The sequence below is a fragment of the Rhinatrema bivittatum genome, chromosome 3 (assembly GCF_901001135.1).
Source record: "Rhinatrema bivittatum chromosome 3, aRhiBiv1.1, whole genome shotgun sequence".
Classification (NCBI taxonomy): domain Eukaryota; kingdom Metazoa; phylum Chordata; class Amphibia; order Gymnophiona; family Rhinatrematidae; genus Rhinatrema; species Rhinatrema bivittatum.
In genome coordinates, this window is record NC_042617.1 from 288,882,208 (window position 1) to 288,907,689 (window position 25,482).

General features: G+C 44.5%; 1 protein-coding gene across 6 annotated transcripts in view; it reads left to right on the plus strand.

Moving 5' to 3' along the window:
- Positions 1 to 25,482, plus strand: part of B4GALNT1 (beta-1,4-N-acetyl-galactosaminyltransferase 1) — a 183,328-nt gene that overhangs the window by 22,543 nt on the left and 135,303 nt on the right. For 2 of the 6 annotated variants that reach the window (XM_029594916.1, XM_029594915.1), the window contains exon 1: positions 2,529 to 3,103. The exons of 3 other annotated variants lie outside the window; for them this stretch is intronic. The gene's annotated coding sequence lies outside the window, so the exon portion shown is untranslated. Of the gene's footprint in view, positions 1 to 2,528; positions 3,104 to 25,482 lie in introns of those variants that run through there. One more of the 6 variants, XM_029594920.1, reaches the window with a different exon arrangement.

A 25,482-nucleotide genomic window follows, 5' to 3' on the forward strand; every position in this document is an offset into this window, starting at 1 on the left:
AAAAGAACTTCTTTCAAAAATTGGAAAAAGGATCCATCTGAGGAAAATAAGAAGAAACACATGCCTTGGCAAGTTAGATGTAAAACATTGATAAGGCAGGCTAAAAGAGAATTTAAAAAGAAGCTTGCTGTACTGGCAAAAACTCATAATAAAAACTTTCTAAAATATATCCAAAGCAGGAAGCCTGTGAGGGAGTCGTTAGTATCGTTAGATGTTTGAGGAGTTAAAGGGGCACTTAGGTAAGATAACGCCATCGCGGAATGACTGAACTCTATGCTTTGGTGTTTACTGAAGAGGATATTGGGGAGATACCTGTGATGATTGGTGATTCAGAAGAACTGATGCATATCACTGTGAAGCTGGAAGATGTAATAATGCAGATGGTCAAATTAAAGAGTAGCAAATCACCCAGACTCAATGTAACCCAATCTTTATGGAGGACGCGGAATACAAAATCTTTCAAATAAATAAATAAATAACATTGGTGGACATTCTGTTACTCTAAAACTAGTAATAAAGCCCATCCATAGATAGGGTAGTCTGGTCTATCTCATCCTCCCTTTTCCTTTTCTCCCTCCCTTTTCTCACCTCCACTTCCCTACAGTTTTCTGTCACCTTCCTCCTCTTCCCTCCCCATACCTAGCAGTTTTCTCTTTGGCAGCTGCAGGTCCCTAGCCCTTGCACCAGTGAGTGGGATGGGATCCTGCTAGTATGCTGACCTCTCCAACACCACCGTGGGTGACGAGGGGTGGAGGGTCACGCCGGCCTTTCCAGCCCATTGTGGCACTTTGCCTACTTTGGGTGTCTGTCTGTCCTCTGCCAGCAGGGGTCCCTGTCGGCAAGCTGGGCTCTCCTGCGCCACCACGAGTCTCTGTCTCTCCTCCGCTGGCAGAGTCTCAGCAGCAGCTCCTAGAATGCTCTCCTCTCTTCTGCCTTCAGTCACGGCAACGCAAGGGTAGGGCATGTTTCAGGGGGAGGAGAACAGAGGAGTCCCATTTGCCAACCATGGCAATGAGGGTGGGGAACGTTTCAGGGAAAAGAGAGCAGAGGTGCTCATTTGCATACCAACAATGTGGGTGGGTGGGGGGGGGGGCAGCTTTCCTCTTTATTATAGTTTGGTTTCAATTATTGGCAAGAATGTAGAGTCCAGAGGATATAGAATAATGTTCAGGCATAGGATTGCCAACAAGCTCAAAATAACATGGAAAAGTCTGAGCTAGTCAGTTTTGCTTCTCCTCCTTCCAAAATGCATCTCTGGACTTGTACTTCCAGCGTCTATAAGAAAGGCAGGAATACAAGTCCATAGATGCAATGGGGATAATATTAGGACTGACTCAGCCCCTTTCAAGTGACTGGGAACTTGTTTTGAACTCTGTGTGGGTGACACTGACTAATAGTTCCTGTAAACCAGAAGAAAAACTACCTCTCCCAGTAATAATTTTTTATAATGCTGCTAGACATCCATAGCACTGTACATATACGTATGAGAGACAGTCCCTGCTCTGTGGAGTTTATAATCCTGTCAAGACATGCAGACAAGAGGCTTTGGACTAAAATCAAGAAAGGCATGATTGTGAAGAACCAAAACCAAGTGGGTAATTAGATGGTATGACTTGAGGAAAGGGGCTGCTTTTTCTAAGTAAAACTTCAGGAAACCAAACCATCATCTTCTATTAACTCTCAGTAAGAAAAAGCAGAACTGAGATGGATGGAAATTTAAGTATAACAGATTGGTATATCAAAGCAGTTCTTCTAGGTAAATATCCTTAGGAATCACTAGACACTCCAATGCAACAGAAACGTAGATAAGTCTATCCTAGAGCAAATACATGTGAAAAATCATCTTAGTTTACACTGTGTCTTCTGTGAGCAACACAAGATTATGCACAAGACTTGAAAAGTTTCATTCCAGACCTGCTGCACTCACACCCATAACAGATCAACACTTACAAATCAAGATGCGCTGTGGGTTTTTTTTTTTTAACATGTTCCACCCTAGGCTAACCACCTTGCAGTCTCCTTTTAGTGACTTGATCGGGACCCGATGTAGGCACAGGCATGTGCCTGAAGCACCAAATTCTGAAGGCGCCCAAAAACCGGCCCCGGCCCCGTTGCTCTTTCGTTTCTGGGGGGTGAAATCCCTCTCCCCCCCCCCCGGATTCTGCCTATGGGCACCATAATCTTAAATCCTGTCCTGAACACCCGATGGATGTTTGTTTTTTTTTTCTTTTCCAGACAACGAAGCTTCATAAACCCCCTTCTCTTCCAACTACTTTCTTCTTTTTGCAGACTTGCTGGTTCTCCCCCCCCCCCCTTTCTATAACCGTGCTGTTAGAGGGTAGTGAGGACAGCAGGGGTCGGGAGTAAGGGGTCAGGGTGGACTTTGTAAAGTAAAACGACGGAGTCTGGCTGAGCGGGTTCTTCTGCCCCAGAGCCCAGGCAGCGCCTCGCCCCGCTGCCCTTCTTCCTCCGGGCTTGTGGCGGCGGGGGGGGCGGAGCAGGCTTCCTTTTCAAGAGGCAGCCGGGCGGCTACGGTCCCTCCCCTTTTCATTCTTCGCCCACAGAAAGGGAATCCCGCAGCCTGGGGGACTGAAGAGCTGCCCTCGTTTTCTTCCGGCGCGCATGGAACGCTCCGGGCATGGGCTCTTTCCGCGTCTTGGAGTGCGGGCGCGCGTGAATCCCTCTCCTGTCGTCACGGGGCCTCCTCTGCCAGAGTTTCTCCTCTAGGGTTTTGCAAAGCCTGCTAGGATGGGGGGGGAAAAAAAAAGCCTCTCTGACTCTGACCGAGGAAGTCGATTATCCCCGCCGTCTCTCGCTCCCCCGCTGATCTAATCACGGGACGGCCTGTTCAGGAGGACACCCGCCACCCCAGCACAGAAAGCCCAAGCGGAGTTTTTATTTATTTTATTATTATTATTATTATTATTTTTTACTTCTTCTTTTTTTTTTTTTTTTGTAACTATTTTTATTCATCCAAATCCGAGCCAGTTACAGTTCTTTCAAGATTCGCTCCTCGGCGAAAGTCAGGACGGAAGGCATCCGCATGAGCCCCTGCGATTTCTGAGGCAGAACGGACGTCACGGAGTAAAGGCGAAAGAGTAAGGTGAGCGCCTTTTCTTGGCCGTGCCGATGCTTGGTGATCCAAGACCGTAAGCAGCGATGTGGGAAAATAGACAAGATTTAAAAAAAAAAAAAAAAAAAAGCAGGCTTTTTTTTTTTTTGTCATGATGGAATGATTTGTGGAAATAAATGGCTTTCTGAATATTTTGGAGCCTCGATTGTAACGGCAAAACGTTTTCCACACCAGCAAGCAAAACAAAATCTCTAAAAGTTACTGCCAATTTTTTTTTTATTTTTTTTTTGGAAGGGATGAATAAACATGTGGATAAAGGTGAATCGGTAGATGTGGTGTATTTGGATTTTCAGAAGGCATTTGACAAAGGCCCTCATGAGAGGCTTCCACGAAAACTAAAAAGTCATGGGATAGAGGGCGATGTCCTTTTGTGGATTGCAAACTGGTTAAAGGACAGGAAACGAGAGTAGGATTAATTGGTCAGTTTTCACAATGGAAAAAGGTAAACACTAAACAGTGGAGTGCCTGTGGGATTTATATTGGGACTGGTGCTTTTTTATATATTTATAAATGATGGAAAGGGGTACAACAAGTGAGGTGGTCAAATTTGCAGAGGACACAAAATTATTCAGAGTAGTTAAATCACAAGCAGCTTGTGATACATTCCAGGAGGACCTTGTGAAATTGGAAGATTGGGCATCCAAATGGCAGATGAAATTTAATGTGGACAAGTGCATGATGATGCATACAGGGAAAATAACCCTTGCTGTACTTACATAATGTTAGGTTTTATATTGGGAACTACCACCCAGGAAAAAGATCTGGGCGTCATAATTGATATTACATTAAAATCGTCGGCTCAGTGTGCTAAGGCAGTCAAAAAAGAAAACAGAATATTAGGAATTATTAGGAAGGGAATGGCAAATAAAATGGAGGATGTCATAATGACTCTGTATCGCTCCATGGAGAGACCGCATCTTGAATACTGTGTGCAGTTCTGGTCACCGCATCTTAGAAAGGTTATAGTTGCGATGGAGAAGGTACAGAGAAAGGCAACGAAAATGATAAGGGGCGTGGAATGGCTCCCCTATGAGGAAAGGTTGAAGAGGTTAGGGCTGTTCAGCTTGGAGAAGAGAACGCTGAAGGGCAGAGCCGTAGCTAGCCTATGGCCGATAAGGCCTCAGCTTTTTGGCAAAAACTGCTGTGCCTGCTTCTGGAGTTCTGTTTACCATCAGGGCTGTCCTTGAAAGGGAGGGGTATGGCCAAATCTAATACAAAAATCACCATGCTGTCAATTAGCACAAAAGGAGCCCTTCCTGCAGAGCTCCGGCTCAGTTGACAGAAGAAACATCAGCCGCCCGCCCGCCCCTGCAGTCACAAGGTGCAGCCCATGCAGTTATAATAAACAGCATCAGCCTTCCACACCCCTTGTCCTAGCAGTCCGAAAAGCCACACTAGCAGAAGCATCGACCTCCCACCTCAGCAGTCAAGAGAAGCATGACCCGCCAGGCTGAAACAGCATCAGCTTTCCACTCCCCTGGGCGAAAACAGCATTGGCCTCCCAAGCCTGTTTCTCACCTCAGCAGTCAGAAGGAGCAGTGGTCTGAATAGCTGCAAGAAGCATTGGCCTCCCCACCCCCTCCAGGCAGTTAGGAGCAGGACCCACAGAATGAAAGAAGCAGCATCACCCCCCCCCCTCCCCCTCCTCTTCCTCACAAGTGGAAGCAGAAGCAGCAGGGCCTGGAGTTTAGAAGCACAAAGGAAAAGTCTAGTGGCTGTCCAGGCTGAAGAAGGAGACTGCTGCTGCTGCCCCTTGTTCTTCCAGAGGGGAAACAAGTGAAAGAGCATGAGAGACAGAGCATGTGTGTGTGTGTGTATGATTGAGCAATGCATGAGAGACAGAGCATGTGTGTGTGTATGATTGAACAATGCATGAGAGACAGAGTATGTGTGTGTGTATGATTCAGCAGTGCATGAGAGACAGAGCATGTGTGTGTGTGTGTATGACTGAGCAATGCATGAGAGACAGAGCATGTGTGTGTGTGTGTGTATGACTGAGCAATGCATGAGAGACAGAGCATGTGTGTGTGTGTGTATGACTGAGCAATGCATGAGAGATAGAGCATATGTGTGTGTGTGTGTGTGTATGATTGAACAATGCATGAGAGACAGTATGTGTGTGTGTATGATTGAGCAGTGCATGAGAGACAGAGCATGTGTGTGTGTGTGTGTATAATTGAGCAATGCATGAGAGACAGAGCATGTGTGTGTGTGTATGATTGAGCAGTGTATGAGAGACAGAGCATGTGTGTGTGTATGATTGAGCAATGCATGAGAGACAGAGCATGTGTGTGTGTGTATGATTGAGCAGTGCATGAGAGACAGAGCATGTGTGTGTGTGTGTGTGTGTGTGTATGATTGAGCAATGCATGAGAGACAGAGCATGTGTGTGTGTGTGTAAGATTGAGCAATGCATGAGAGATAGAGCATATGTATGTGTGTGTGTATGATTGAACAATGCATGAGAGACAGAGTGTGTGTGTATGATTGAGCAGTGCATGAGAGACAGCATGTGTGTGTGTGTATGATTGAGCAATGCATGAGAGACAGAGCATGTGTGTGTGTGTATGATTGAGCAGTGCATGAGAGACAGAGCATGTGTGTGTGTGTGTATGACTGAGCAATGCATGAGAGACAGAGCATGTGTGTGTGTGTGTATGACTGAGCAATGCATGAGAGACAGAGCATGTGTGTGTGTGTGTATGACTGAGCAATGCATGAGAGATAGAGCATATGTGTGTGTGTGTGTATGATTGAACAATGCATGAGAGACAGTATGTGTGTGTGTATGATTGAGCAATGCATGAGAGACAGAGCATGTGTGTGTGTGTATGATTGAACAATGCATGAGAGACAGAGTATGTGTGTGTGTATGATTCAGCAGTGCATGAGAGACAGAGCATGTGTGTGTGTGTGTATGACTGAGCAATGCATGAGAGACAGAGCATGTGTGTGTGTGTATGACTGAGCAATGCATGAGAGATAGAGCATATGTGTGTGTGTTGTATGATTGAACAATGCATGAGAGACAGTATGTGTGTGTGTATGATTGAGCAGTGCATGAGAGACAGAGCATGTGTGTGTGTGTGTATGATTGAGCAATGCATGAGAGACAGAGCATGTGTGTGTGTGTATGATTGAGCAGTGCATGAGAGACAGAGCATGTGTGTGTGTGTGTGTGATTGAGCAATGCATGAGAGACAGAGCATGTGTGTGTGTGTGTATGATTGAGCAATGCATGAGAGACAGAGCATGTGTGTGTGTGTATGATTGAGCAGTGCATGAGAGACAGAGCATGTGTGTGTGTGTGTGTGTGTATGATTGAGCAATGCATGAGAGACAGAGCATGTGTGTGTGTGTATGATTGAGCAGTGCATGAGAGACAGAGCATGTGTGTGTGTGTGTGTGTATGATTGAGCAGTGCATGAGAGAGAGTATGTGTGTGTGTGTGTATGATTGAGCAGTGCATGAGAGACAGAGCATGTGTGTGTGTGTATGATTGAGCAGTGCATGAGAGACAGAGCAAGTGTGTGTGTGTATGATTGAGCAGTGCATGAGAGACAGAGCATGTGTGTGAGTGTGTATGATTGAGCAGTGCATGAGAGACAGCATGTGTGTGTGTATGTATGATTGAGCAATGCATGAGAGACAGAGCATGTGTGTGTATGTGTATGATTGAGCAATGCATGAGAGACAGAGCGTGTGTGTGTGTGTGTATGATTGAGCAGTGCATGAGAGACAGCATGTGTGTGTGTGTGTGTGTGTGAATGATTGAGCAGTGCATGAGAGACAGAGCATGTGTGTGTGTGTGTATGATTGAGCGGTGCAAGAGAGACAGCATGTGTGTGTGTATGATTGAGCAATGCATGAGAGACAGAGCATGTGTGTGTGTGTATGATTGAGCAATGCATGAGAGACAGAGCATGTGTATGTGTATGACTGAGCAATGCATGAGAGACAGAGCATGTGTGTGTATGATTGAGCAATGCATGAGAGACACAGCATGTGTGTGTGTATGATTGAGCAATTGAGAGACAGAGCATGTGTGTTTGTGTATGAATGAGCATATGAGAGACAGAGCTTGTGTGTGTGTGTGTATGCATGACAGAATATGACACAGTGTGTGAGTGTGTATACAGAATATGATTGAGCATGAGACAGCATGTGTTTGTGTATATGACTGAGCACGAGAGACTGTGTGTATATATGTTTGAGTATGAGAGACAGAGCATGTGTGTCTGTGTATATGACTGAGCTGTTGCGCTGCATTGGAAGGGAGCACTAGGGGGCGCTCCCCAGCATGGGACAAGTGGGGTGTGCCCCTGCGGTGAGACAAGTCCAAGTCTGGGAAGGACACAGGAGACGAGATGAGGACTTGAATTGAAGATCCGACGAGAAGAAGACTGTAACTGTAGATCCAATGGGATGAGGACTCAGGCGAGGACTTGGAAGGACTCTGAGCACTAGGAAGACTCAGACGTTTAAAAGATAAGCAAGTGCAAGGAGCTCCGAACCAGGAGAGAGTGCAGATACAGAGTCAGGTTCAGAATTAAAACAAGGTTTCGGAGACTTGCACTGCTGAGGAAGTCAAGGACATGGAGGTTCCTCGGCAGCAACCACAGGAATCCCACCGAGTGCCCTACACACCCCAGCGGGGGTGGTCATGACCACTCGGCCACTGTGTGCCCTACACAACCCCATCTGACTGGTTGTGGACCATGCAGGGACGGGACGGTGGAGCCACACGGGATATGATGAACTTGGAACATCACGGAGCTTGGAACAGGACTTGGAACATCATGGAGCTTGACAAGACGAGAGACCAAGGAATGAAGAACATCTAGACGAAGACACGGGATCCCACAAGGAACGGAAGGCCTTGAGAAGATGGAAGACGAGAGTCCTAAGGAGGACTGGCTCCAGGAGGACTAGCTCCTTGCAAAGGCAACTTGGGGCTGATGGCAGGAGCCTTTTGTAGGCAGAAGAGGACTAAGCCCGGGGAGGAGTCCAAAGGAGGGCCCCACCTCCGCTATCCTTACAAGAAGGGAAGAGAGCCACGGGCCTGCCCCCTAGGAGGAGCAGGAAGAGGAAGTCAGGACCTTGGACAGCAGCGTTCTTGCCGCTGCCCTGCAGGAGGAGTAGTCAGGCCTCTGAGCAAGCCCCGTTGAGGGAGCGGCGGCGTCCAAGCCGCAGGAAGGCCTCCGGGAGCGGCTTCATGCTGCAACTGAGTCCAGGGACCGTGGCCTCCAGGCCATGGATGAGTGGACACCGGTGGCGGGCCTCTGGGCCGCGGAGGAAGGACAGATGCGGCTCCATGCCGCGAAAAGAACCCCGGCACGGCCCCAGGCCACGGGAACCAGACAAGTTTCCGGCTTCTGCGGCCTCTGGGCGCGCAGATAAGCACCTCCTATTGCTCCAGCCGCGGGAGGAGTGCAGCATGAGCATGTGAGAGAATGTGTTTATGTGTGTGCGTATGACTGAGCATATGAGAGAGCCTGTGTGCATGGGTATATATGATTGAGCCTATGTGTGTTATGAGCAAGCGTTTGAGAGAGAGGAGAAAATTTGTGTGCAACAACCCCTTCCCCCTATCAAATCCACAGCAATCTCAGGGCATCTGGAAATCAAAAGTTCCATGTATGGAGAGTGGGGGATTTTTTTAATATCCTAATTAGTTTTAGTGAAATATGTTTAAATATGTTTATTAAGAGACAAACCAACATACAGAGTATGTAAAATAACAACCTTCCTCCCCATCCACATCCTGGACAGATGCAGAAAACAAATGATGAAACAACAGGGCTGACGTCTGACTCTGGCACGTCTGACCCTGAAAAGAAAACAGGGATGTCCCTTATCTGTCCCACCCTATACCCTCCAACCCACCCCTCTAACTAACCCCCATGGTAACCAGGCAAACCCATTCCCAGAGGTATGGAACCTATAAGGTATTTAAAATAAGACTACGAGCTCTAGTAGAAATGCTGGCAAGATACAAATCCCACACCTTCAGAAACCTAGACTTAGATGGTTCAGAAGATCGAGCTGCAAGAGATTCCCTGAACATCTTATTATGAGTTGCATTCCTCCACTGCCACTAGGAAGGAGGAGATTTTTCCCCTCCAAACCAATAAGATAGAACGTTTACCTTGAACTAGCAATTTCTTTAGTAACAGCCTCTTGCTTTCTTTCCGAATATAATTAGGCAGCCCATATTAAACAAGACTACAATTTAATAAAGTGTTAACAAAAGATATGATTCTGCCCCAAATCTTCAAAATAACAGGGCAATTCCAGAAAGCATGATGAAAGCCGATGAGCACTTCAAACAATCAGCCGAGGAGGAAAGTTTAGCCCTCTATGCTTAACTCCAGAGAAACAACGGCTCTGTGAAGAAATTTAAATTGCATTTCATGTAAATAGCCATTAGAAGACACACATTTCAGCATCTTAAAACAAGTAAGTGGATGCTGATCAGTCAATTGCAGCTCCCCATCTGAACGCCGGCGATCCAAAATAGATGTAACTCCAACATCTTGAACCCAAGCCTGTAATACCTTCTTAATCTGAGACAAATTTTCCTCCTTTCAACATGGAAAAAGTCATCTCATTTATCTATCACAGTTAAATCAAGATCTATGGTAGGTAGGGTATGGAGATAATGAAGGGTATGGAGATAATGAGAAAAAAATCTTGAGCCCGCAACCCAAATTGCGTTTGTAGAGTTTGGAAGGGCAGGATGGACCCCATCTGTGGACAACACCTGCTGAAGTTGTGTAATACCTTGAGCTTTCCAATATAAAAAAACTCCTTGAGTGGCAGCCCGGCTGAAAATCCAGGTTCCCTTGTAAGGGCAAAATGGGCTTACAACAAGCCGAGAAATGTAACTTCTTCATCAGAATTCTCCATGCAAAGGAAACAACAACCGATGTGTAGCAAGACCATAGGGGAGGTTATGTGCGGGAGAATGCAATAAGTAACGCAGGTCCAAGTCATTTAAAACCACCTTATCACATTCAATAACTGTAAACACAACCAGGCTACGTTCTACTCTGCTAAATCTGGAAGACCTAATCCCCTCTGCAGCCATGGTGTCTTTAATCGGGAGAGAGCAATTGTGGGCTTCTTACCTGCCCATATTAAAACCTAAAAGCAGCTTATCTAATGCATGAACATCAAGACGCTGTAACAAAAGGGGCAGAGTCTGCAACACATAAAGCCTCTTGGGAAACAAAATCATCTTACAAAGACTTATTCTCCCCGCCCCCTAGTGACAAAGGTCAAGTCTGTCACTCTGCCAGTTTATCTTTGGTAAAAGTTAGCAGAGGTGGCGATAATTTTTTAATTTTTTAATTTATCAATTTCAAAATTTACAGACATCAAACAATGCCATAGAAAATTAGGTTCAGTGATTGCATACATTTCTTAATACAATTTTCTTTCCATAATATTCAAATCAAAACTGCCTGTTGTTACTCATATATAACAAGGAGGAGATATAAGATTAATTGGAGCAATTACAGTTCAACTTTACAAAGTAATAGAGAGTAAGGCAGTTTTTACATTAAGAGCCAATGATTGTTTCAAGCTGTATCTTGAGTCCATTGATGCGATTCCATAAAACCTTCTAGTTGTTACAGCTCAAAGAAAACTGAATTCATACACTCAGAAAGAAAGAGCATGAATATCACACAAACGCCAATAATTCTTAACGGTAACCAAAAAATTGAATTAGCCGAGAAAGTACGCAACCTCGGAGTAATAATTGACACAGAGCCAAACCTCAAACAGCACATAACACTAAAGGTTAAAGAAGGGTATGCTAAACTCATGATACTCAGAAAACTTAAGCCATTACTATCGCTGCCAAACTTTCGCACAGTGCTTGAATCACTGATATTTGCAAGCACCGATTACTGTAATGCTTTACTACTTGGTTTGCCCTACACTACGATAAGACCCCTGCAAATACTACAAAACTCCGCAGCTAGAATTCTCACTGGAAAAAGTAAAAAAGATCACATCACAGATACACTTGCCAAACTACATTGGCTACCCATAGAACAAAGAGTGCAGTTTAAAGCTCTTTGCACAATACACAAGCTGAAAAAGCAGAATGGCTGAACACAGCACTTCGAGTACACGTCCCACATAGAAATTTAAGATCGGCAAACAAAGCTCTCCTAATCATTCCATCGGTGAAAACAGCAAGGCTAACCCAGGTTAGGGAGTGTGCACTGTCCCTGGCCGGTCTCATATTATGGAACACTATGTCCCTCGATCTAAGACTTCAGAGAAATCATAAACTTTTCAAAACACACCTCAAAACCTGGCTTTTCAAACAAGCCTTCAAGAAAGAGAACGACGCAATCAAATAAGTAAGGATAAGCGGACTTAGAGCACCCAGCCCACAACTTCCAGATTCTACCTGGAAATTATTTTATCCCTCTGATAATTGTAGTCAAACTGATAGGTTGAACAGCAATAAGACATACAATCCCCCATGAGAATTTCATCAATGTAAATTCCACGTCATAAACCATACTATACTTAATGTCGTTTTGTTACCGAATAATAAGGGCACCCACTATTTAAATTATGATCTACATTCTCCTTGATATATGTGCCTTATTGTGAACCGTTATGATGGTAAATAACTTAATGACGGTATAGAAAAACTTTTAAATAAATAAATCTAACACCCTCAACTTTCATAACACATTTACATGGAAACCGCACGTTGCGCAAGTTGTGGAACCAAACTCGGGGATTATTTCCTCCTCCTTCGTGTCTCTTTGGCATCGTCGGGGTAAACCCAGATCTTCTGACGAAGGCAGAGGACACTTCTCTTCTGAAAACATTTTTTAATTATGTTATCCCTATCAAAGGGTAACATAAAATTAAGAAGTAAAGTTCCTCTTCCTTCCTTCTACTTGTGTATCAAGCGAGGCTTCCGGAAATTCAGTGATATTCAAGGTATTTTCTTTTCTTTCCGACTGGTTTCCACTTCCCTCTTTGAATCCGGATACAAAATATACTTCATTTAACATGGGCTGTTCTTCCATAGGAATCAGTAAAACTTCTTTTAAGAGGTGTTTAAACTGTTCTTTTGCCGATATCATATTACATTTTGGAAAATTTAGCACTCTGATGTTTCGCTATCTAGATTCATTTTCTAGTATTTGCTCTCTTCTGCTAAGCGCCGTTTCCCCTTTTATTATAACATTTTGGACAGATTTTAATTGTTCCATTTTTTCCTCCATTTGTTCCGTTTTTTCCCCGATTGTATAGTTACTACAGATTTTAAATTATTATACGATTCCTGTGTTCCTTTTATTGCCTCTGTTAAAATAGCAACTTGGACATGTAACTGTTGGCCCCACCGCAGAATGCCCCTAAATAGAGGCGTGGCGAGGGTCTGAGGCGCCCGGGGGCCAATGCATTTCTGTTGTCTCCCCTGCACCCCCCCCCCCCCCACCGTCACCCACCGTCACATTGCCACATGGCATCATCATGTGGTGTCTGTTTTCACTGGGGAAAGGGCGGGAACCCAGCCAGCCAGCGCAGCACACCCCCCCCCCCCCCCCGTGCAGGGCCAATGTTAACTTCTCTGTAGCCCTGTGCATGTGCAAGCAGTTACTGTGCTGGCCCTTCCTCATTCTGTTTTGTTTTTACATTTTGTTTCTGCTCTTTTTCTGATCAGGTCGGTGCAAGGTTATTAGGCACTCTTAAGGGCCAAGTTTTAAAAAGGCCGCGCACTCAAAAACCAGGGGGGATATGCATGCGGCTGGGCTGGGTGCGCACCGCGCGCATTTTACAGATGGCCCAGCCATGCGCGTATCTCCCGATACGCGCCGAAGGGCCGGGCTGTGTGAAAGGGGTGGGGGCCCGGAGGCAGTAGTAACTTTTCCGATAAAGGTAGGGGGGGGGGGTCTAGATAGGGCCAGGGGGGTGGGTTAGGTAGGGGAAGGGAAGGGAATGTGCGGGGGGGGGGTAGAAAGAAAGTTCCCTCCGAGGCCGCTCCGAAATCGGAGCGGCCTCGGAGGGAACGGGCAGCGCGCGCAGGGCTCGGCGCGCGTAAGTTGCACAAATGTGCACCCCCTTTGCGCGCGCCGACCCCGGATTTTATAAGATACGCGCGTGTGGCTACGCGCGTATCTTATAAAATCCGGTGTACTTTTATTCGCGCGTATGTTTTTAAAATCTACCTCATATAGTATTAGAAATGTTGTAATGCCTGCTGGGTGTGGGCTTGATCCTGGGAAAGCCAAGAGCAAACTAAATTACAATTACAATATAATAAACCTCCCATTCCAAAACAGCAGTAACTGCCTGCAGTCAAACAGTTACAATCCTATGAAAAGGTGACCCTGCAAACACTGCACCAGGCCCTAAGACAATATGGACCAGATTTTAAGAGGTGCACGCGGGCATAGATTTGTGCGCCCAACCCGGCACGCACAAATCTACGCCCGATTTTATAACATGTGTGCGCAGCCGCGCGCATGTTCTAAAATCCGGGGTCGGCGTGCGCAAGGGAGTGCAACTTGTGCACCTTGCACGAGACGAGCCCTAGAGGAGCCCCGATGGCTTTCCCTGTTCCCTCCCCCCCCCCCCCCTGACCTTGCTTAATACGTTGCGCCTGCCTCTGGGCAGGCATAGGTTGTGGCCGTCGCGTGATCCCCTGACACGGCCGCTGTGCCGGAGGCCTTTATTTATTTATTTAATACTTTTTCTTTTTTTTTTTTATACCTACATTCATGAAATAATCATATCATATCGGTTTACATAGAACAGGGGGTATGATAACAATAATAACAATAGCAATAGCAAACATGCAGCGATGAAAGTTACAATGAACAGGGGAGACGTAACTAGGGAGAAGAAGAAGTGGAGAGAAAACTCGATAACTAAAACAAAGTGAATACATTGTGTGAGATAGCGTGTAATGGATGGACGGGCTAAGTATGAGAACTGTGGCATGAACATGTGGCATAGGCCTTGGTCCTGCCCCGCCCCACCCCGTCCACTCCCCGCCCCTTTTTTAAAGCCCCGGGACATACGCGCGTCCCAGGGCTTGCGTGCGTCGCTGGGCCTATGCAAAATAGACTCGGCGCGTGCAGGAGCGGATTTTCGCGGTTACATGCCTAATATATGGGCGTAACCCTTTTAAAATCCGCCCCTATATCTTCTATAGGGAAAACAGAACAAACCAAATTTCTACAGGTCCTTACAATGAATACCTCACCTCAATCTGAAATGCAGAACACAGACAGACCCTCACCAAATACAGAATAAAGTGACCTTAAAGTATACATGGAAAAATACAGACATAAAGTGAACTGGAAACTACAACGCGTCAGACTCCGTATGTAGTGCATCAATGGAAAAACAAAAGCATCACCATTCCTCAGAAAACATCAAACAATAAAATCAAGAAATATAAAGCATCAATCATAATAGTAAAACATTACTAATAAAAAGAATTAATATTTCAAAACAGCATGAAACAGAATAATATCCAGTAATTAAAAACTCATATATTTTTTTTATTTCCTAATCACCAATACAATGTTTCAAAACAGCACACACATCAAATAACACCAGATTAATTAAATTCAATAAGGATTTAAAAAAAAAAAAATCACTCACTCTCCATACCTGGGAACTTTTAACTTCCGGTCAACCTGAGATTAGCATGGAGTAGTGGGAAGGGAAGGGAGGTACAAAACTTTCTCCTTCCTCAAATACACATAGGTTATTCCTCATGCTCACATAGACACACACACTCTTTCCAAACTCACACATGGTCACAGCACACACACACACACACACTGTCATAATCCGCTATGCTGGTGGGAGGAGCAATCAGATAGGAGTAGCAATCTGATGTATTCCATAGGCGGAGTAGCAATCTGTTGTTATAGACTGCTGGAGATAGTAGTGGGTGGATCCTTGGGCCGGTGGCAGATGACCACGCCCCTGGGGAAAGATCCTGAAAGGGACCACCGGCTAGGCTTAGAGTATGGAGACAGACACACACTAATTATTTTATTAAATAGGTCTTGAAACCACCAGAGGTGGCAGTAGTGAGCTGAAGTGCCCGGCAGGGCTGAAGTCCCTCAGATACTGGAACAGCGATCCCTGGATGGCTGAGCTGTTGAGAAACTGTAGACAGTGAGTAGGCAGGGTATACAGAGTTCATGAACAGAACTTAGATGACAATACTCACTTATTGGTCTCAGGGAGCTCAGGACCTGGAAAGGATAGGCCCTCGAGGAGCGAGTACCTGGTTCCAGGGAAAGCTCTGAGAGAGCGATGGTAACTCACAATGATGTAGACAGTGATGGCTTCCAGGCAGAAGAGCATCAGTAGATAGTCAGGAACGAGGGCCCTCGAGGAGCGAGTACTGGTTCCTGTCTGTAACCTGAAAAGCAAAGAGAGAGCGAGGCCCCCGAGGAGCGGGTACCTCTGGAAAGCCCGAGGAGGCAGAGTAGCTTAGGCAGGGTAAACGAGAAACCTAGTCCTATCCTGTCCCTTGCTAACTCAGTTTGATAGCGATATCAGAGACCTTTAAATATCAGAAGCGGATGACGTCATCTCAGGGGGACGCCCCTGAGATTCGCGCCCTTGCTGGTAGTTCATTCGGAGCGTGCGCCCTAGGCTTCAGGCAACATGGCGGATCTGCAGTGTCGAGCCGGTCCGGGGATGCCAGAGGGAGATGCCGCGGCAGCCAGCCGTCCTTCAGAGGTAAAGTGGGCGGAGTGAAGGCATCGGGCAGCGACGGTCGCAACACACACACACACACACACACACACACACATGTACTGGTTTCTCTCCCTCTCTTCCACACACACACATGCTGGCTCCTCTCCCTCTCCTCCACACACATACACACACACAGGCCCCACTCCCTCTCCATTCCCTCTCTTCCACACGCACATACGTGTGGGTTCTGGCTTCAGTCCCTCTCCTTCAGTTGGACCGTGGGCCTTCTGTACCTCTACTGTTGGGTGGGATGGCCTTCACCTCTGCTGCTAGGTGGGATGGGCTCCCCCGGCGTCCACAGACCTCCTCCACCTCTACTGTCGGAGGGATGGGCCCCCCTGTTGGCTGCAGCAGGGCCAGTGCAAGGGTATTAGGCGCCCTAAGCAAACCTTACAACCTGGTGCCCCCTCCTCCCCATACACAATTTAAAATTATGAATTTGTAACAATAGACTTTACATGAAAAATGATATTCTGAGGCAAAAATAATATATACATTGTTGTGATAGTTACATGCACTGCTATGGTGCCAACCAGAAAACTCTGCCATTTGGAACTCATATGGCATTAGGCCTTTTGTAACATGGTGGGTGTGGGCATGGTCCTCCCGTATCAACACAGTAGTATCTGCCAACACTAAAACAGTAACAATCCTACCTATAAAAAGGAACACCGCAAATATTACACCAGACTCTAACAAGTCATATCAGGAAAACAGAACAGGCCAAGCTTCTACAGATCCCTACAGAGAAACCACATAAGAACATAAGAAATTGCCATGCTGGGTCAGACCAAGGGTCCATTAAGCCCAGCATCCTGTTTCCAACAGAGGCCAAACCAGGCCACAAGAACCTGGCAATTACCCAAACACTAAGAAGATCTCATGCTACTGATGCAATTAATAGCAGTGGCTATTCCCTAAGTAAATTTGATTAATAGCCATTAATGGACTTCTCCTCCAAGAACTTATCCAAACCTTTTTTGAACCCAGCTACACTAACTGCACTAACCACATCCTCTGGCAACACATTCCAGAGCTTTATTGTGCGTTGAGTGAAAAAGAATTTTCTCCGATTAGTCTTAAATGTGCTACTTGCTAACTTCATGGAATGCCCCCCTAGTCCTTCTATTATCCGAAAGTGTAAATAACCGATTCACATCTACTCGTTCAACACCTCTCATGATCTTAAAGACCTCTATCATATCCCCCCTCAGCCGTCTCTTCTCCAAGCTGAACAGCCCTAACCTCTTCAGCCTTTCCTCATAGGGGAGCTGTTCCATCCCCTTTATCATTTTGGTTGCCCTTCTCTGTACCTGCTGCATCGCAACTATATCTTTTTGAGATGCGGCGACCAGAATTGTACAGAGTATTCCAGGTGCGGTCTCACCATGGAGCGATACAGAGGCATTATGACATTTTCCGTTTTATTCACCATTCCTTTCCTAATAATTCCCAACATTCTGTTTGCTTTTTTGACTGCCGCAGCACACTGAGCCAACGATTTTAAAGTATTATCCACTATGGTGCCTAGATCTTTTTCCTGGGTTTTAGCTCCTAATATGGAACCTAACATCGTGTAACTACAGCAAGGGTTATTTTTCCCTATATGCATCACCTTGCACATATCCACATTAAATTTCATCTGCCATTTGGATGCCCAATCTTCCAGTCTTGCAAGGTCCTCCTGTAATGTATCACAATCCGCTTGTGATTGTGTTTATGTATTGTATTTTCTTGCTTTAATTTATTGCTTGCCGTTATTATGGTTTTACCGAGATGACGGTATAAAAATAAACAAAACTTAAACCTTAAACTACTCTGAATAATTTTGTATCATCCGCAAATTTGATAACCTCACTCATCGTATTCCTTTCCAGATCATTTATATATATATATATATATATATATATATATTGAAAAGCACCGGTCCAAGTACAGATCCCTGAGGCACTCCACTGCTTACCCTTTTCCACTGAGAAAATTGTTTCCTGTCTTTTAACCAGTTTGTAATCCACGAAAGGACATCGCCACCTATCCCATGACTTTTTAGTTTTCTTAGAAGCCTCTCATGAGGGACTTTGTCAAACGCCTTCTGAAAATCCAAATACATTACATCTACCGGTTCACCTTTATCCACATGTTTATTAACCCCTTCAAAAAAATGAAGCAGATTTGTTAGGCAAGACTTCCCTTGGGTAAATCCATGTTGACTGTGTTCCATTAAACCATGTCTTTCTATATGCTCTATGATTTTGATCTTGAGAATAGTTTCCACTATTTTTCCCGGCACTGATGTCAGGCTCACTGGTCTATTTTCGAAGAAGAGTAATATGTAAATGTTACATACTATTGTGGCAATTTTCAAAAGCCATTTATTTAACATGGCTAAAACCTATTGGCAATTCAATGGCATATATTGTAGCAATTTTCAAAAGCCCACTTACATGGGTAAAGTGCATTTACACATGTAAAATCCTGTGTTAAGCTTGTAAATGTTTTTGAAAATCAGGCCCTAGGTGTAGTATCCATTTACGGCTCGATTTTCAAAAGGATCTAGCTACCTGCAGTTGTACTCATAAGTTTACATCCCCTGCAGAATTTGTAAGATTTGCAGCATTTTAAGAAAACATGAGTGATCAGGTAAAACATATGTCTGTTATTTTTAATGTGTTTCAAATTAAACTATTATACCTCACAGAATAGCACAATCCTTAAACAAACCTTAGCAATAAAGGAAATAATAAAATGGTCCTGTTCAAATGTTTGCAAACCCTTAGTTCTTAATATCCTGTATTGCCACCTTTTGCATCAATGACGACTTGCAGTCTTTTGTGATAGCTGTGAATGAGGCCCTTTCTTTTCTCATGTGGTAAAGCTGCCCACTCCTCTTGGCAAAAAGCCTCCAGATCCTGTAAATTCTTTGGTTGTCTAGCATGAGCTGCATGTTTGAGTTCTCCCCAAAGTGGCTCAGTGATGCTGAGGTCAGGAGACTGTGATGTCTGCTCCACAACCTTCACTTTCTTCTGCTGCGGCCACTGAAGGGTTGACTTGGCCTTATGTTTCAGATCATTGTCATATTGAAAAGTCCAAGTGCGCTCCATGCGCAGCTTCCTGGCTGACGAATGCAAATTCTCCTCCAATATTTTCTGATAAGATGCTGCATTCATCCTGCCATCAATTTTGACTAAATTCTCTGGGCCACTGTAGCTCACCCCTCCCCAAAACAGCAGAGATCCACCTTCACGCTTCACGGTAGGGATCGTGTGCTTCTCTTCATAGGCATTGTTGAGTCCTCTCCAAACATAAAGGCAAATTTTGAAAGCACTACGCTGCCCAAGCGGGGAGATACGTGCAGAAATCGGGCCGGCGTGCCCTGGACAGATTTTAAAAACTGTGTGGGTATGCGCACAAAACATTTATTGCAAAAAGGGATGGGATGTGGGTGTGGTCTGGACAGGGCGTGGGCGTTCCTAGATATCTCAATGAAATCTGCACATATTTACGCACACAAGTGCGCGCTGGGGGGTCCCCTACCGCGTAACTGTATTTCTGCTATGGATGGCGTGTAAGTCCTGAAACAAAAAACTAAAGAGGTTGGTGGGGTTTTAAGGGTTGAAGCTAACAGTGTAAAAGGTAGGCCTATGAACTGTGTGAACTGGGGAATCTGCTAATTTCGTCTGCACGCGTGTCTACTAAAATCCCCCCCAATTACATGGTAGAGGCAGCATTTACGTGCATATGCCATAACATTTAATTTTAGTCTCATCACTTCATATTTTTTTGTCCCAGAAGTTTTGAGGCTTCTCTGGGTGCTGTCTGGCGTATTGTAAGTGGGCTGTTTTGTGGCATTGGTGCAGCACTGGCTTTTTTTTTCTGGCAACTCTACCATGCAGCCCAGTTTTGTTCAAGTACTTCCTTATTGTGCCTGCTGGAACACCCAAATCACTTTGTTTCAGAGAAGCCTGTATTTCAGTAGAAGTTGCTGATGGGTTTGGTTTTTTTTTTTGCATCCTGACAAATGTTCCTGGCAGCTGAGTCTGAAATCTTTCTTGTTCTACTTGACCGTGGCTTGCTATTAACAGAACCCATAATTTCCCACTTCTTGTTCTTGATCAGAGTCTGAACAGTACTGATTCACATTTTCAAATCTTTGGATATCTTTTTATATCCTTTTCCTGATTTATAAAGTTGAGCTACTTTTGCTCACAGATCCTTTGACAGTTCTTTTGCTTCAATCACCACCAAAGTCAGTGCAGCTCTGGATGAAATGCAAAAGGATTTCTCAAGAGCTAAGAAATTCATTGACTATTTATACACAGACAATAATTACAATCAAACAAGGCACAGGTGTGGATACCTACCCTTCACTGCCATCTCAACCTGTGTGTGTCAACTTGAGTGTATTTTATCAGCCCAAACATTCAAGGGTATGCAAAATTTTGAACAGGACCATTTTATTATTTCCTTTATTGTTATGGTTTGTTTAATGATTGTGCTATTCTGTGATGTGCAATAGTTTAATTTGAAACACATTAAAAATAAGACATGTTGTGTCTTTTCATTCATGTTTTCTTAAAATGCTACACATCTTACAAATCCTGTCAGGGGGATGTAAACCTATGAGCACAACTGTAACTATAGAGTTCAGCCGCCATTTATTTTGCAGACTTATAAGCCTGCCTTTCCATGTGCTTAAGGCAGGTTACAGCAACATGAAATATTAATTACATGATGCAGGAATTATAAATTATATACTAAGAGAGAGTAAACAATATGAAATCAAAACTGCAACAAAAATAAAATGTAGCTAGTGTGAATAAAAACCACAGATTTAGGCGATCAAACTAGAATAAAGCAAAGGAACATGCCAGATGTAGTAAAATAAAACAGAAGGAAAACAATAAATTGGCACACCTTTTAAAAACCTGAACAAGGAGCCAAGTCTTGTGTAACAGCTGTAGCACAGCCAGCAGCTTTTCTCACTCACACAAACAGGGGGCAAGTCCACTCTAGCAGAAAGATTTTCTTAGCTGATAATTTGTTCAAAAAAAAAATCTCTTTTTTTTTAATAGGAAACCTCCCATACCAAAATGGCACCAACTGCCAGCACTAAATCCTACCACTGAAAAGGTAACACTGCAAATATTACACCAGGTCCTACAACACAACTGCACCTCCTATTAGGAAAACAGAACAAGCCAGGCTGCTATAGATCCCTACACAGAAACTACCTGCTAGCAGAATACCTCACCTCTGTCACACATGCAGAACACACACAGACCCTCATCAGATGCACAATAAAGAGACCACAAAATATAAATAAAAATATGCAGACAAAATTGGAACTGGAGACCACTACAAGCCAGACTTTGTATGCAGTGCAATAATAGAAAAATAAAATTGCCATTTTTTATAAAACCAACAATACATGCTTTCTCTCTCACACACACACACTCAATCATACATGCTGTCTCTCTCTCTCACACACACACAAACATGCATGCTCTCTCTTAAACACTCTCACTTTCTCATACACATACTCTCTTGCCCTTTTACACATCCTCTTTCATACACAACTCCCATGCTGTATTTTCATACATGGTTTCACTGTCTCATACCACTTACACCCTCACTTTCTCTCACATTCCCTCTGTCTTACATGTTTTGTTGCTCACACACACACTGTGACTCATGTCGGGGCTCTCCCTCTCTTCTTTGACTGTTGACAGAAGTTTTGAGGGCCGGTACTGCTCTTTGGCTGCTAGTGAGATAGGCTATACCAGGGATGACTTTAGAGGGGGGGCCCCAGGGTGAATCAGCCAGAAATGCCCCCCCCCTACCCATGAGGGAAGGGCAAAAGGGGTTCCCTTCCTCAAGATTGAGATTCTACTCTGCACTTCCCCAAAAGACTCCATACCTTTTCCCTTTCTCTCAAGACACCTCATGCAGCCTCCCCCTTATGGCCCCCACAACTAATCTCTCCACAGGCTATGCCATAAGAACATAAGAACATGCCATACTGGGTCAGACCAAGGGTCCATCAAGCCCAGCATCCTGTTTCCAACAGTGACCAATCCAAGTCACAAATACCTGGCAAATACCCAAACATAAGATAAATGACAAGCTACTATTGCTTATTAATTACCATAATAGCAGGGTTTTTTTTTATAATTTTATTTTTTTAGTTTCAGATATATAACAATATATCACAGTACAGAAGTAACAGAGATTATCAGTGAAATATCACTTATTACAATAAAGGTCATAAAGAAATATTCTGTAATCTCAAATATTATAGGAAATATGAGAGGGAGTCAAGAGAGAAAAAAGGAGCTCTTACATTCTTAAGGAATAAACATAATGGGGTAGATTTTAAAAAGAAGCGTGCGGGCGTACATGTGCGCGTGCTACCCGGCACGCACACATGTACGCCCGATTTTATAATATGCGTGCGCAGGCTTTTTTCTCTCTTGGCTCCCTCTCATATTTCCTATAATATTTGAGATTACAGAATATTTCTTTATGACCTTTATTGTAATAAGTGATATTTCACCGATAATCTCTGTTACTTCTGTATTGTGAAATATTGTTATATATCTGAAACTATAAAAAAATCCTCTGGATTTACGTGCATAGGGCTTTTAAAATTTGGCCCAATATCTCATAGAAACAGACACATTAGAGCATTTCCACAACCTTACTATCAAGTTTGAACTTCCTGGGCGTGCGCATCTAGGAAAGATCTTAATTGTACTGGTTCAAGAAATACATAATTTTCATTTTGAAATCTTATTAAGCATTTATAAGGGTACTTCAAAAGAAATCTAACACTACTATTTAACACCTCCGGTCTCATTTCTAGAAACTTTTTTCTCCGATCTTGTGTAGATCTCATGATATCTGGGAAAACCCTTTACTTTATGCCCATGAAACTGGGCTGTTCTATTTCTAAAGAAGAACTTCAATACTAGATTACGATCATAGTCAAAAGCAAATGAAACAAATAAAGTTCCTGTAGCTTAAATTTCTGTTTCCAAAGACATTTCCAGAATCTCAGTTATATTCTGTTGTGATCGTGGACCCTTTCTCCGCGACATTATGAAGTCTGTCTCAAAGGTGAAGCCCCTGAGATTTCGTCAGCGGAAGGCGATGCAAGCGAAGAAGACTTAACAGGATATTAGTTCATACCAGTCGACATTCCCCTCGAGTTCAGTCTTTAGATGTTGGGAACATCAGCGAAAGGTAGTTGAAACGTGGAAAATACTGGATCTGGAACTGGCTGGATCAGGATCAAGCTGAAGAAGGAACAGGACGAAGCAGGAACAGGACGAAACAAAGGAAGGCTGAAGCTGGAGCAAACTGGCAGACTTCACTCCACCTTAACTGTTGACAAGACAAAGAGAACACGGAACAGTTGGTCTTCAAATAGTCCTGTGCCTCTGATGACGGATTCTCTGCCTCGAGCCCATATTTCCTGCCGCCGTCTGTTGTGTTTGTGGCATTATGTGGACCCTTGGTCATTGTGGAGATGACTCCTCCCACGGGGAGGGGCCCCGTGGGGAACTGCAGCGATAGGCTAAACTCAGATAGCAGACATGTAGTAGATGGAAGGCTTTATTGTACTGCTGTAGATAGATGGTATGAAGCAGGAAGGTAAGGCACTGCAGTCTGCGAGGTGCCGATACGTTCAATAGTCTCTGATGTTGAAGTCTCACCCAGATGTTCAGATAGGTGGGAGCCTGCAGTGCGGATAATGCCGAGCCTGGTGGGTGGAGTTGGAACACCGGATTGTAGAGGTACTCACAGGAGCGTAGTGTAGGCGTCTTCCTGGTAATGAAGATGGTGGGACCGAAGGTCTGAGGTGCAGGATACACAGACTGATAGGCCCTCGAGGAGCGAGTTCCTGATAGTCCAGAGATCCTGAAATAGAAAGAGAGAGAGAGAGAGAGACCCCCGAGGAGCAGTTGTCTGGTTAGTAGAGGCCCTGAAAGGAGTTGGAAGCGAGAGACACCCGAGGAGCGGGTGCCTAGAGCTTCGTAAGGAGCGAGGCCCGGAGTGTAGAGAGGCGTCTAAGCGAGCAGCTTAGAGCGGTCATAGTAGCTAAACCGAAGTCCTTGCTAACTCAAGTGGCTTTAAATACCCAGATGTATTGATGTCATGTGATGGGGATGCCCCTGAGGTTCCCTCCGTGACGTGTATTTGAGCATAGGCAACGTGCACCCTAGGAGGACCTGGGAATGAGCATGGCGGACTGGAACACCCATGCTGAGCTGGAGACGCCAAGGCCCTCGGCACCGGAGGCAGCCCAAGGAGGAGGAAAAGGGAAGAAAAGAGGTAAGGCAGAGCGGTTGCAGCCGTCTGCGACCGACAGACGCAACACCGTCCCTTTAAGATGTTGATGACATCACTGGCCCGCGCACACGCTCATGTCCTGCGGGTGTGTGCACCGACACTACTGAAACAGCGATCCAAGCCGTGCGATCAGCCTGCAGGCCTCAGCAAGTGGCGCGGCTGATCCCCGAAGCCAAAAATAGATCCTCCAGATCCGCTGGAGCAGGTAGGAAGGCCCGATTGCAGCGAATCGCAGCCGGGTTTTCTAATATATTCAGAGATTGTTGATCGTGTGCCTCTATTCCATTAGAATTCTGTATCTTCCGTGGTATATTGAAGGCCTTAGTTATCACAGGCATAGCTTCCCTTGGAACTTTAAGACTTTCTGCAAGATATGACTTAAAAAGTCCACCTCAGGAATTTTACACACTATAGGAAAGTTAAGTATCCTAAGATTCAGAAATCTTAATGTATTCTCAATGTTTTCAGATTTCTTCATTGAAGAGTTTCAAATTGAATTAAATTCATTTGAATCTTTTCAATTGGAATAATTTTTTTCTCCAACTCTTCCAATCTCTTCTGCTGTAAACTCACAATTTTTTCAGTAGCTATTCCTCTTTTATTGGATTCCAAAAATGCTTGAGTTAAGGAAGTTATTGCCGACTCTATGGATAGCAAGGCATTCCAATCTGTATCTAAAGTCACAATAGCTGGTTTCTGCAAAGAGAAAATGTTTCCAGGCATTAATGAAATGACGTCACCTTGGCTCATTATTTCGCTGTTGCCTCCTGCCCGTACAGCCGTAATAGCAGTTTATGGATTTTTCCTCTAGGAACTTATCCAAACCTTTTTTAAACCCAGTTACACTAACTGCTGTAACCACATCCTCTGGCAAATTCCAGAGCTTAACTATGCGCTGAGTGAAAAAGAATTTTCTTTGATTGTTTTAAATGAACTACTTGCTAACTTCATGGAATGCCCCTTGGTCCTTCTATTATCTGAGAGAGTAAATAACCGATTTACATGAACTTGTTCAAGTCCTTTCATGATTTTGTAGACTTCTATCATATCCCCCCTCAGTCATCTCTTCTCCAATATGAACAGCCCTAACCTCTTTAGCCTTTCCTCACAGGGCAGCCGTTCCATGCCCCTTATCATTTTGGTTGCCCTTCTCTGCACTTTCGCCAGTGCAGCTATATCCCACAAAGCCGTTTCCCTTCCAACCAAGATTCTGTCAACAAGCACTCTCC